Below are 12907 nucleotides of genomic sequence, written 5' to 3'. Positions count from 1 at the left end.
CTTATCAAACTGGTCCAAGTGTTCCAAGGGATCTTCCATTGCTAACCCATGGAATTTTGAGTTCTGGACCATATTCAGCAATGATGCCTTCACTTCAAAGTTGTTGTTTTGCACAGGTGGTGCCTGAACACCAGCTCCATACTGATGAGCATTGACCCTGTCATTCTCTCCAACATAGACTTGGGGTTGCTCATATCTTCTTTGTTGGTGTTGGAAGGGCTGGGGTTGGTGGTGCACTTGTTGTCTTTGCTGAACATTGGCCTGATGCCTTTGTTCATGAGCTTGAGCTTGTCCCTGGTGGACATAAGCTTGTTGATGGTGCACCTGTTCCTGATGAAAATTACCCTGATGAAGCCCTTGACCAACTCCATTACCAGCTCCATTACCCTGAGCATGTTGCTCCTGAACCGGTTGTTCTATATCCACCACGTGATCTCCTTGTTCTGCTATCTCAGTCTGATCAATTTGTCTACCACGTCTGTCCCTTCTCCTCCTTGGTACCAGAAGATTGATATTGTCGTTCAGAGGGAAAGGTGGACCACAGCTTCTTGATCTAGACCTGGTGTTCATACACCTGAAATCACAAACAGAACTTGAATGTAATCAGTAATAACAAGAAAGTAAGCACTTGATCTCAAGAACAGATCAGAGCTTAATGCTAAACAAACCACAATTTGGCAACGGCGCCAATTGATAGACAAGACTTTTTAGGGTCTCAGGGCTATCAATCCCCTTGTCAAAGTAGCACAAAGAGGTTTATCAATCCAAGAATGTGGTGATAGACATTAAGCTATGTGATCAGATTCTTAATTCAAGCAAACAAGAGTGATTTTGGTTAACTAATGACAACTACAAACTTAAACAGGATTAAAGACTAATGACAATGACAAATGATGTGAATATGATATGATGGAGGCATGAGATTCTAGACATGATAGTTGGTTAGGGTGCTTTGGTGCTAAACTAGAAATGCTAATGACAATGATGAGACATGATTCAAATGATTAAGAACTCTAATCTAGGTTAATCCTCTCATGAAGGTATTAACCCCTATACTAATCCATTTACAAACCAAATTCCCATTTGTGAAATATGAATCAATATGCATTAATAAACAGTTCTTAATGATCATTCAAGCAAATAACAATACATCATCATGCAGAAAATGCTTAAACCTCTAATACAGCTCTTTCAGGAATTTCATCAAACACTTTTGGTGCATGAAATTCCCAGAATCTAGATCTCAAGTTATATGCAAGGATCTAGCATAGAGAACTGCTGTTTAGAGAGGTGAATCAATGAATCTTGCCCTAAGCACTCCTAATCTAACACTTTAGCACCCTATCCTACACATCTAGAACCTCATTAAGGTGACTACTCACTAATCATACTAATCTCTCTTAAACCTTTGCAAGTTGAGAAGATTAGCATGATTAATGATGAGAAATGAAGATAGAGATGATAGATTAAGAAGAAAGCAGCTTTTAAACTCAAAGATCTCTTAAACTCTCTTGATTAAAAACCCAAAAATCGATATTTCTCTTCTTGGTGGAGTCTTTTCACAAAAGAGGCAAGAGACAAAGGGAATAAAGCTTAGTACTTTCAGAAAAAACCCTAAAAAGTATTTATACCTCTCTAAAAACGAACCAGGTCAGCCCAGAACAAACCGGGTCCTGACCCGGCTTTAATGGATAAAGTGGAATTATTGCGGGTTGGTCCAGTGTCTCCCAGGTAGCACGCCCAAGTCGCAGTAGATGAAGAACTTTGCTTGTTATACTTAAATCGCTTGTCTTAGCCGCATGCCCAAGTAGGAGTGTTTTGCGAGTCTTGCTGTGGCTTGATCTTCTTCTTCTTCAACTCGCAGGACCAAGGTGGTTTCTGGAGAGTGTGCATATGTGCGGGTTGGTTTCCATTGCACCTAGGTCATAGGCTCAAGTCGGAGTGATTTGCAAGTGATCGTGCGGCTTAGTTCCAGGCGCGGCTAACTCGCATGCCTAAGTCGCACGATTATGGACTTATGATATGTTCATAATTTGCATCATTTAGGTTGCATATTTCATTCCAAATCATGTTTTATTTCATGCATTTTAGGTCCTTAGGGTTTGTTTTAGAACTTAGGAGATGCATTAGGTCCCAATGAGTCTTTGCATGTTTTGAGTGTTTATCAGGTGTATTTGGAGCTATTTGGAGCTATTTGGAGCTGAGAAGCTGAATCCAGAAAGTGGAATGGTGATCAAAGCTTGAAAAGTGCTGAAATTGGGTTTATGGAGGTTCTCGGCCATTCTCGCGTACCAGGAAGGTTTCTATCGGCCATTTTCATGTACCGCGGGTAGACCTTATCGGCCAAAACGCGTACCGGCTATTGAATCTCTCGGCCAAAATCTCTGGGTGCAGACACGTTTCCGAAATCGCCCGTCCGGGGAACCTTCCGGTCCGATTCAGCTGTCGGGTTCTTCATCAAAGTTGGAGCGGATTGGATCACGGTTCCATAGCAAGTGGAATCACGGAATTCGGACGCGTGAGCAGAAAGTTAAGCTCGTCAGAATAAACCCCTGTCTCGCTGCTGTTTTGGACCAAGCCGATTAGCTCTGAAGAATGCGAAGGACGGTGCACTTCCAGGCCGATTCAGTTTCCGGGGCCTTCATGCGAATCAGAGAAATTTGAGTGATTCCGCTTGTAGAAGACAGAAGACTCATTTATATCCAACTTTAATGAAGGAAGCTTCGGTGCTTGGAAAGTGGAAGGCTTCCTGGAGGGCACATCTTTGCAATGCATTTACACGATCAGAGAGAGGCGTCTAGACATGTGTCGATTCCGGAGACCGTATCTTCCTGCTCATAGCTCCGAATTGAATGATCTTGGACGTTCTGGAAACAAGACGCAAATGTCTCTGATTCTCATCAAGGCCCCGGAAGCTGAATCGGCGTGGAAGTGCACCGTCCTTCGCATTCTTCGGAGCTCATCGGCTCGGTCCAAAATAGCAGCGAGACAGGGGTTTCTTCCGACGAGCTTAACGTTCTACTCACGCGTCCGAATTCCATGATTTCACTTGCTATGGAACCATGATCCAATCCTCTCCAACTTCTATGAAGCACCCGACAACTGAATCGGACCGGAAGGTTCCCCGGACAGGCGATTTCGGAAACATGTCTGCACCCGGAGATTTTGGCCGAGAGATTCAATAGCCGGTACGCGTTTTGGCCGATAAAGTCTACCCGCGGTACGTGAAAATGGCCGATAAAATCCTTCCTGGTACGCGAGAATGGCCGAGAAAAACCTTCCTGGTCGGCGAGAATGGCCGAGAAAAACCTTCCTGGTCAGCGAGAATGGCCGAGAACCTCCTTTCAAGCTTTGATCACCATTTCTCCTCCTGGATTCACCTCTTCAACTCCAAATAGCTCCAAATGCACCTGTAAACACTCAACATGCAAAGACTCATTGGGACCTAATGCATCTCCTAAGTTCTAAAACAAACCCTAAGGACCTAAAATGCATGAAATAAAACCTGATTTGGAATGAAATATGCAACCTAAATGATGCAAATTATGAACATATCAGAAACAGGCCAAAAGAGAAAGAAAAGGAGAAGCCGAAAGCTTTTGCAAAGATCAAGATCATCATTCCACCAGATGCAACAGAAACTAGTGAGGACCAAATCCAGGAGCTGATCGAAAATACAAAAAGGGTTTTGAACAACATTAAAGTCCGAAAGAAGAATAAAGGGAAGAAGACAGCTCCTCAAGGAGAAGAAGTAAAACCTCCAGCAACCGGAAGTAATAAAGGCACATCAAGTGGAGTGCCATTTAAATCAGCCTGATTCCTAATGCTTACGTCGAGCTAAACGACTTAAAACAAAAGCGCTTAATGGGAGGCAACCCATTTAGGTACTCTTTCTTTTAGTTTTCTTTTCCTTTTTACAATTTATGCTTTCTTTTTCTTTTTAAGTTTTAGGTATGTTATAAAACAAAAACAAAAAAAAAATCAGAAAATTAGAAAAACCAAGAAGAAAAGGTTGGTTTTTAGCTGCTCGGCGCGGCAAAAAAACGAGAAGATTGGACAATAGGCCGCAGGAGGAAGAGCCGCGGTCGCGACCGTTCGACCCGCGGCCAAGGGTGCATTGACCACGGCACCGTGAACGTGACCGCGGCCGAGCCCTCAATCACCGCGGTCACGCGTCTCCTGACCGCGGCCGTTGGTCGTTGACGTGACGACGCGGATTTCCGCCGAAGTTTTCCGGTGATTTCTGAAGTATTCTTGGTAAAACCCGTAAAGATTCTCCATAAGTTTTAAACTTTCCTTGCGTGCAAGACAAGAAAGGTACGTTCCCGTAAACTTAAAGATTTCCCGGAAATTTTCCGTTTTTGCCACAAAAACGCTTTTTAAAGAAAAGAAACAAACTTTTTGGATCAAAACTCTTTCTTCTCTTCTCTTCCAAAAGACTTAGAGATTTAGGAGAAATAACACATTTTTCAATTCTTAAGCTTTTTAAGAGATTTTTGGCTCAAACCTCACTCTTTTTCAAAGCTGATTTCAATTTTGCCATCAATTCTCTCTTTCCAGCAAGGTATGAACCTCAAACTCACTATTCTTACTCGATTTTGAACTTAGGATTTTCTTTAAAAACCCAAAATCTTGGTCTATTGATGGTGGAAATAGCTTAAGAATGATAAATTATCCATTTAGGTTATCTAAAAATCGATTTTAGCACCTAGCTTAAGAGAAATTGAGATTTTTGAAATTTGGATTCTACATGCTTGATAAAAATTGAATTTGGAACAGCAAAATTGATGAATTTGATTTAGTCTTGTGTGATTAGTGATTAGTATTGGGTAATCTTTAGAATTTACATGGAAATTGCTCATCAAAACCGATTTTTAGAAGATTTCTATGTTAAGAACATCAAACGAATTTAGTCATGAACTACTTGATTTCTCTAATTCAATATAAATTTTGCTTGCTCATGGTTTTAATTAATCTCTTTGTACTAGTATTAGTATAACAGATCTTAATGTGTTAAAATCAGCATCCATATTCATTCTTTTTCCAAGAATCATTTCATTTTGCAGAAAATTGACGAAACCAGATCCCGAAGGAGCCGTCGCACTGGTGGCAGCTCCGAGGACATTCCCGATGATTTTACTCTAGGAGAGTACATGCTGAAGCAAGCCAGACCAAGAAGAAGAAGCTATGAGATGAGATTGCTCCAGCACTCAAGAGAAACACGAGCAGCTCCCGAGCCACCACAAATTCGATACATTGGGAGGGAGACAAACCCGAGAGTGGACTATGCAAGGTGTTTCCAGAAGCTGAACATCAAACCCACGCCTTGCATTGATTATCATACACTCGAGATGCTTGGAACAGAGAGGATGTGATCTGGTACATCGATGCACTTAAGCTGAGACCCTACATGGAGCTGAACCTTCCGACTTATCCTGAGCTAGTCCGTGAGATTTTAGCGACTATTACACTCCACCACACGAAGAGGAGGAACCCTAGAGCATCAGATGGCATCTTGTCATTCTCTATCCGCGGACAGCCTTATTCTCTCACCATTTCCGAGGTTTGTGAAGCTCTTAGGCTTCCATACACTGATGGCATTTACCTTGAAGATGAACCTGATCTTAACCTGTGGAGAGAGATGGGTCATGGAACCTATGATAGTGGGAGATCGAAGTCAGCCCTTCTTAGCCACCCAGCAGTGAGAGTTGTGCACAAACTCTTAGCACACACGATCTTCTCTAGAGCCAACATGGGAAGTATTTTGAAGACTGAGCTCATCACACTTCAGATTCTGTTTATGGATGATCTACGACTTGCCTGCTTCGCATGGATCATAGCGCAGAATATGGTAAAAGTGAAGCATGATTTACATGGTTGCGAGGATGCTACTTCAGCTTTCGGGAGTGCTATTACAGCGATACTACAGGCTGTAGGATTCGATTTCTCATCTGATGATCCACTTCCTGATGTCTGGTATGATCTACTTTATCTCTCTCGCGATCACACTATCTCTCGTGCCGCTTTCGATCCACACAGGTTTGGTTACAAGTATTGCACTGGCACCAAGGAGCACCGAGTCCGCTTACCTTCAGCATCTATCCCGAGATTGTGCAACGGAGGACGCCCACGATGGATTCCAGTATCCGATGATTTTCTGCCATCTGTACCTCGTCTACCATTCACCATTGGCCAATACATAGTGGCCAAGGCGAAGCGTGATGCAGCTGCGGCCCGTGCTCATTTTCAGCCATCTATTTCGACTGGCCACACCTCATCATCTACATCATCACACACTCATTCCGATCTGGAGCGCAGAGTTGAGAGACAGGGACGACGCTTTGAGCGCGTTGTCACCTTCTTACAGGAGCAGCACCAGTTCGCAGACGACACTTCGGAGGATGAGTGATTGATCAGCACTTCACTACCATCACGGTTCTATCATCATTTTCATTTCTTTTATCTTATTTTATTTTATTTTGCTTTTATTCACCATCTTCTCACCAGCTTTTTCACACTGGGGACAGTGTGATTTATGTCTGGGGGAGGATGTCTATCCGTACTAATCATTTCCCTGCTTTGCTTTTAAATTTCAAGTACTTTTTAAATTTTAATATGTAACCTATTCGACATTAAGTATTTTTCAGGAATGTTTGATGCAAAACTATGATGATTTAGACCTGCACACTTCTACACTATGCATGATAGCTCATCTGTGGTTAGCACTAGACTAGGCGGTAGCTAGAGTACTTGCACTACGAACTCCCACCAGAGGACTTCAATTCATGGAGATTCTTTCTGACAGGATATACTAGCTCATTTTATTTGGACTTAATATTGATATCTAATTTTCTCATCATTGATTTTAGGCAGGCATCGACATACACATCTAGGACGTTTTTTACCATCACTTTCACCACTATTTGTCGTCCTAGATGACCAGTTTATCTTTATCTGGTACCATACGCTAAACCCAAAACCCTTGTTTTCAATCCTCATGCATTCTCTCTTTAGTTTATATCAGCAGATATGTGCAAAAACGTCGGAGAGAAGAGGAGCGATGCAGTTTTCAGTCACTCACAAAGGAGACTGAATGGAACTGGGAAGGAAGAGTATCAGAAACATAATAAAACTTTACAAGACAGATATTAACTGGTAAATTCGTGCTCTCTAAGACTCTATATCTAAAGGTGTTCCCTTTCTAAAAAAAAAAAAAAAACGTGAAAAGAGAAAGGGAAACAAAAAGCCTAATGAGTCTTAGATTGTCGAAATTTGTGGAGCAATGAGCAACTACTATTCGTTTAAGGAGCTATTGTTTTGAAAGATTTACAAAAATCTAAGTCTGGGGGAATTTGGAGAGAACCTGAGGAAGAAGACCATGAATCTATGTCAAGAAGAAAGTGACTGAAAACTGTGGATACCAACAGCTTCACTCTCTCTTGCGGTTTTGCATAATATCCTGCGTCCTCCAAATCTTCAGGTAACCCGTAAACACTTTAAGCCTTACCCCCCAAACTAATCTTTCTTGACACCTAGCCTAGATCGCCTTGCCTAGATTTTCTTTGATGAGAACCACCGAGATTTTTAATGAATGTTAAGAGCTAGTTGACTATGGAAGTTAGATCTTAGTGCATAGATTTCTGCATGACGGATTAACGGACTAGTTATGCCTGTATTGCTAGTGAGAATTTTCTAGGGTATTCCCGATTGATGCATACTGATTGATATTGGTCTAGAAGTTTGGTCTCTAAGATTTTTTTTAGTTCCTGCATTTTCAAACCTCTCGCCGAGATTTAGCCTTTGTTTTGTTTGAGGACAAACAAAATACTAAGTCTGGGGGAGTTGATAACACCGGAATTTGACCATTTTTATGGATCATTTTAATATCTTTTACAGGTGTTTTTACTCCATTTTCAAAGGTTTTCAAAGGATTTCTATGTTTCCGGATTTTAAAAGACTTTTCAGGTAATTTTGGATAAAGAGGCACAAAATGGAACAAAAAGACTATTTTGGATAAATGCAGACCGTCAGAACTCTCATGGAGAGACGAAGACCTTCTCACCGTCTGATCACCCTCAAAATTGGACAACTTATAGAAGAATCAGCCAGCTTTCAAATGCACTTGGTTTGGAGACATTCCAACGGTTGGATATCAAGATATTCCATTAGCCCCGGAGCCACTCGAAGTCGGTCAGCAACTCACCCGACCGCAGGCAACAAGCTATTTGCCGCGGTCAGAAGATTCCCGACCGCGGCCAACAAGCCAATTGCCGCGGTCACAACACTCCCGACCGCGGCAATCAATCTGCGAGTTAAAGCCTACTTATCTGAAGCCCAAAGTCATTCTCAGCCTCAATTCTGGAACCCTAGAGACCATGGAGTATTGGAGACTATAAATACATGTCATTTAGGTCGTTTTTAGACACAACCCTTCATACTTGAAGGAAACCCTTTTCCTTTAGCCGTTTTTATGCGATTATTGTAGAAGATTGTTCAAGTCCGAGTTCTTCAATAGAGAAGCTTTCTTTATCTCTTTTCTTTACTGTTTTTCATTACTTTTATTAAAACCAATGATGATGTCAAACTCAGCCATGTCTGAGTAGATCCCGAGTTGGGCTTAGGGTTCCCGAAAGGGGCTCTCATAATCGATTAAGACATCTAGGTTTATAGATTTGGGATTTCGACCTGTTTTCTGTTTATTATTGTTCTTATTGCATGTATGCTTAATTGATCACCTAGTATCTGATCTAGATAGTTAGTGTTGCGAAAGTTTTCATTAAGTATCAGCCCTAGAATGAAACAGGCGATATTTCCGTAGGAGTGGAAACCTACCTGCGGCGAGATCGTGAGTATTGACGAGTCTTGTGCAGCTCTTGCGTTCTCTCCCTTCCAGGGCCAGAGTGGAAACCTACTGGTCAGGGTTGCGAGAAACAGCTGGTTATGATCACGACAGTGACGTAGTCATACCGCCGTACTCTAGCTCTAGAACCCATATATCGTTATCCGTCAATCCCAATCTATCTACCTTAGTGTTAAAACCGATTATGATCCCTTAGAGTTCCCAAAAGCTCAGCGTTTTTAGCCATAGTTTACAATTCCATCGAGTTTTACTTGCTTTCTTAGACCTGCATTTCAATTTCCTTAGTTCATTATTTACTTGCTTTATTTACCTTTCCTGCGATATTTTACTTGCCTTATTAGTCTTTCATTCGATATTTGCTTATTCTAATTGCATTTCATTCGATTTTCTTACCTGCTTTTTAGGATAGATTTATTTGCTTTCTTTTGTTTTAGTTTAATTCGCAAGAAAAACAACCAACCTTTAAAACCAATTTCGTCTAGACATAAAGTTAAAAAAACCGTAGAAGAATACCAGGCACACAAATCTCTGTGGATTCGATCCCTAAATACTGCAACTGATCAGCTGTGCACTTGCGGCTTTCATTTGTTTTGTTAAGGGTAAAACTTGTTCCCTCACGCAGTTGACACGACCACCAAAATCATCCATGAATACTTCCATGAAATCTTCAATAAAGTTTGTAAAGATCGACATCATGCACCGCTGGAAGGTAGCAGGTGCATTACACAATCCAAAAGGCATACGTCTGTAAGCAAACGTGCCATATGGACAGGTAAATGTCGTTTTTTCTTGATCCTCCGAGCGAATAGGAATTTGGAAAAATCCGGAGTATCCATCAAGGAAGCAATAGTAGGGGTGATTAGCTAACCTTTCTAGCATTTGATCTATGAATGGAAGTGGAAAATGATCTTTCCTAGTTGCTGCATTCAGTTTTCGGTAATCGATGCACATACGATGTCCAGTTACTATTCTTGTAGCGATCATTTCATCTTTATCATTTTTAATGATAGTGACTCCTCCTTTCTTCGGAACAACATGAACTGGGCTAACCCAAGTGCTATCTGAGATAGGAAAGATTATTCCGGCTTCTAAAAGCTTCATAATCTCCTTCTTGACAACATCCATGAGATTAGGGTTCTGTCTGCTTTGACTTTCGATTGAGTTTTTAGCATTATCCTCTAGATTTATCTTGTGTATATAAAGATGTGGAGAGATTCCAGGTATGTCATCAAGTGAATATCCTAAGGCTTTTCTATGCTTTCTCTACTCAGTCAACAGCATTGTGGTTACTTCTTCCGTCAAACCAGAGTTTATTTTGACAGCATAAGTAGAATTTGGTCCAAGGAAAGTGTACTTAAGTCCGACGGGAAGAGGTTAAAGCTCGACTTGAGGGGCTTTAAGCTCGCTCCAAGGATCATTAATTGCTGCAGCAGTGTCTTTAGGAGGTGTAGGAATGTTTGTTTGGTCCTTAAGATCTCGATAGTTTAGAGGTTTCCTATAAGTTTCGGATTTATCAAGTATACGCGCGCATTCACTCGAAATTTCTTCATGGAAATTGCGTTCATCTTTTGCGGGTGAAAGCGTGACACTTAAAGGGTCGTCTAGAATCAGATCTTCGTAGACTTCCTCAATAATTCCGTCTAACTCATCAACCCAACAAATTTTGCCATCCAAAGTAGGTTTATCGAAACTTTTGTTCATGTCAAATTTCATAACTAGACCGGCTAGATGAAGGTTGATTTTTCCTTCAGGAACGTTGATTATGGCTCCGGCTGTAGATAAGAATGGTCGTCCAAGAATAAGTGGATCCTTAGTTTCTCTTTCTAGTTCTAGAACTACGAAATCAGTTGGAATGGAACATTTTTCGATCACGACAGGAACATTTATTACGATACCTACAGGTTGTCTAACAGAACGATCAGCTAATACTAAGGAAATTTTAGTGGATTGGAAAGTGTGGTGTCCTAAACGTTTTCCTACTGAGAGAGGCATCATGTTTATGCTAGATCCTAAATCAAAGAGAGCACGCTCAAAAGCTACATCATTTATGGTGCATGAAAGTATGAAGCTTCCAAGATCGTTTTTCTTTTCAGGGACTCGGATTTGCAGGATAGAACTACATTCATGGGTTATCATCATAACACCTTCTTCAAGAGTTAAAGAATTTGTTAGAATACCCTTCATGTATTTTCTTAAAGCGGGAATCATAGCACAAGCTTCTACGAAAGGTAATATCACATTTAACTGATCAATTAACTCGTTCAGCTTAGCTTTTTCTTTCTCCTTCTTAGGGGCTCTTAAGGCTCTAGGATATGGAGGTTTAGGTTTATAGACACTAGTTGGTGGAGGTGGAATTGGATCTTCTCCAAGGATTTCCCGGGATGAATCTTTTATTCTCTCCTACCACTTCTCTTTCAACATCTTCATTTGTGATTCTTTCTTTTTCCTTTTCCTTTCCCTTTTCCTCATCTTTGGGATCTTTAGGAAATTCAGGCTCTTTGTAAGCTAATCCACTCCTAAGAGTGATAGCTTTCACATGATCGGAGGGATCTGCTTCACTTGAGTCTTCGAAAGAATTTTCACTTGGCTCCTCTTCAGAATTTTCTAAGTTTTTAGAATTAGTTTTGATCATCAGGCTAAGGAGGGTGGAAAATTTTTCATTGAAATCTTCTTGCATCGTTTTAAGTTCAGATCTAAGATCACTAATCTCTTGAGACCTAGATTTTTCAAGCTCTATAATTCTTTTGTTTAGGTTTTCAGCTTCAGAAGGGGGAAAACTAGGATGTGGAACAGGATTAGAGTGAATAGCCAAGATTGGTTCGCAAGGTGATTTCCAGGCAAGTTCGGAAGACGGTTTCCCGCGGTCAGAAGGCTCGCGACCGTGGTGAAACAGGTCTTGGCCGCGGTCAGCGTCATCACGACTGCGGTGAAAGCATGGTTTGCCGCAGTCCGAATGAATGGACCCGCAGTGATCAGAAACGAATGGAAAATCTTTAATTTGGTAGACTTCTGCAGTGTTCATCATCTCTTGATCATAAGAATCCATTGGATTGTCCCAACCTTCAAAGTTACACGTATTGTGTGCCTTGTTTGGTTGTTGCAATCCATGTTGACTCATTATGTGATGGAGACACTTTATAACTTCCGATATCTCTTCTTTCTTCTCAGGAAGTGCAGAATTACCAAAGGTGGCTTGATTTCGGATGCTGTTTGCGAAATTGTTGATGAAAACATGAGCATCTTCTACAGATCTGGTTGAGAAGTCTCCATTACTTGCTGTGTCGAAAGAGTGTCGTAACTCTGGAGTAATACCTCGATAGAAGATACCCAGCAGGTATTCCTCGGTATATCCATGGTGTGGACAATCTCTTTGGTATTCCTTAAATCTTTCCCAAGTATCTAAAAGATCTTCATATTCTTTTTGTTTAAAAGTTCTTATCTTGTTTCTTAAGAGATTCGTATGATTTCTAGTATAAAAACGATTTAGGAAAGCAGTTCTACACTCTGCCCACGTTTTTAGTGAAGCAGGTGGCAAAGATTTTAGCCATTTGTTGGCATTGTCTCTCAAAGAAAATGGGAAAAGACTACACTTGTGGTAATCCCCATTTTCTGTAATGGTTACACATAATCTTCGAACGTCTCGATATGGTCTATCGGGTTTTCGAATGAATAACCATAGAATTGATTTTGTTGAACTAAACGGATATAGGGTACCTTGATTTCGGTTTTGCCATCCTTTGGTAAGGCTGGTTGAATAGCTCTTCGATCTCCCAAGAACTTCTCGAGTGAATCGAAACTTCCAATCAGTTCATCATCATCTTCACGTTTTGTCGATCGGATTAGCTCATTGTCATCATAGATCGGTTCTTCAAACTCGTCATCAGTCAGGTCATCATCGCTTGGATCACCATCCACACGATATGGTGGATCACCAAGAGTTCCGGGAACATGTTCCCGGTCTCTCATTGCAGAGAAACCTGAAAAATTCAAAAGAAAAAGTAAAAGTCCCCGGCAACAGCGCCAAAAACTTGATGTGGTGTGTGTCGA

The 12907-nt window shown here is 41.1% G+C and overlaps 1 protein-coding gene and 1 non-coding gene across 2 annotated transcripts in view; both read left to right on the top strand.

Annotated features, from left to right (window-relative positions):
* Positions 1-12907, top strand: part of LOC112085465 — a gene marked incomplete at its 3' end in the record, with an annotated part of 112297 nt that overhangs the window by 61923 nt on the left and 37467 nt on the right.
* On the top strand, positions 12208-12315 carry LOC112085833. The gene has a single exon (XR_002899121.1). It is a non-coding gene; the product is annotated as a small nucleolar RNA R71 (small nucleolar RNA).

Source organism: Eutrema salsugineum, unplaced genomic scaffold (assembly GCF_000478725.1).
Source record: "Eutrema salsugineum unplaced genomic scaffold, Eutsalg1_0 scaffold_3, whole genome shotgun sequence".
NCBI lineage: Eukaryota > Viridiplantae > Streptophyta > Magnoliopsida > Brassicales > Brassicaceae > Eutrema > Eutrema salsugineum.
Note: the sequence above shows the minus strand (reverse complement) of the source record. Positions and strands in the feature narration are given on the sequence as shown.